Genomic DNA, 1,547 nt, shown 5'->3' with positions numbered 1-1,547 from the left:
ACATGGACACAGGGAGGGAAGCAGTACACACTGGGGTCTGTTGGGGGGAAATGGGGGAGGGACGGGGGGTAGGGAGGTGGAGAGAGACAGCATGGGGAGAAATGCCAGATATAGGTGAAGGGGAGGAAGGCAGCAAATCACACTGCCATGTGTGTACCTATGCAATGATCTTGCATGTTCTTCACATGTACCCCAAAACCTAAAATGCAATTTAAAAAAAATGAAAATCAACAATTAATTTTTGGAGCAAGCACATTCTTATGCAAGTGTTCTCATTTTGGAATTTGGTATTTTCTCCTTTTGTTCATGACTTGCTTTCTCTATTCAATGAAATATAAATTTCTTTAAAAAAAAATCAATGTGCAAAAAGCACGAGCATTCCTATATACCAACAACAGACAGAGACCCAAATCATGAGTGAACACCCATTCATAATTGCTACAAACAGAATAAAATACCTAGGAACACAACTTACAAACCACTGCTCAAGCAAATAAGAGAGGATTCAAGCAAATGAACAAACATTCTATGCTCATAGATAGGAAGATTCAATATCATGAAAATGGCCATACTTCCCAAAATAATTTATAAATTCAATGCTATATTCATCAAGCTACCATTGACTTTCTTCACAGAATTGGAAAAAAAACTACTTTAAATTTCATATGGAAGCAAAAAGGAGCCCACATAGCCAAGACAATCCTAAGCAAAAAGAACAAAGCTAGAGTTATCACACTACCTAACTTCAAACTATATTATGGCTACAATAACCAAAACAGCATGGTACTGGTATCGAAACAGACCAATGGAACAGAACAGAGACCTCAGAAATAATGCCACACATCTATAACCATCTGTTCATTGACAAATCTAACAAAAACAAGCAATGGGGAAAGAATTCCCTATTTAACAAATGGTGTTGGGAAAACTGGCTAGCCACACGCAGAAAGCTGAAACTGGATTGCTTCCTTACACCCTATACAAAAATTAACTCAAGCTGCATTAAAGACATAAATGTAAGACCAAAAATCATAAAAATCCTAGGAGAAAACCTAGGCAATACCACTTAGGACATAGGCATGGCAAAGACCTCATGACTAAAACACCAAAAGCAATGGCAACAAAAGTCAAAATAGACAAATGGGATCTGATTAAACGAAAGGGCTTCTGCACAGCAAAATGAAATATCATCAGAGTGAACAGGCAATCTACAGAATGGGAGAACATTTTTGCAATCTATCCATCTGACGAAGGGCTAATATCCAGAATCTACAAAGAACTTAAATTTACAAGAAAAAATGGCCCCATCAAAAAGTGGGCAAAGGATATGAACAGATGCTTTTCAAAAGAAGACATTTATACAGTCAACAAACGTGAAAAAAGCTCATCATCATTGGTCATTAGAGAAATGCAAATCAAAACTACATTGCAATACCACCTCATGCCAGTTAGAATGACGTTCATTAAAAAGTCAGGAAACAACAGATGCTGGAGAGGATGTGGAGAAATAGGAATGCTTTTACACTGTTGGTGGGAGCATAAATTAG

The sequence above is a fragment of the Cebus imitator genome, unplaced genomic scaffold, assembly GCF_001604975.1.
Source record: "Cebus imitator isolate Cc_AM_T3 unplaced genomic scaffold, Cebus_imitator-1.0 Scaffold41, whole genome shotgun sequence".
NCBI classification, from domain to species: domain Eukaryota; kingdom Metazoa; phylum Chordata; class Mammalia; order Primates; family Cebidae; genus Cebus; species Cebus imitator.
Note: the sequence above shows the minus strand (reverse complement) of the source record.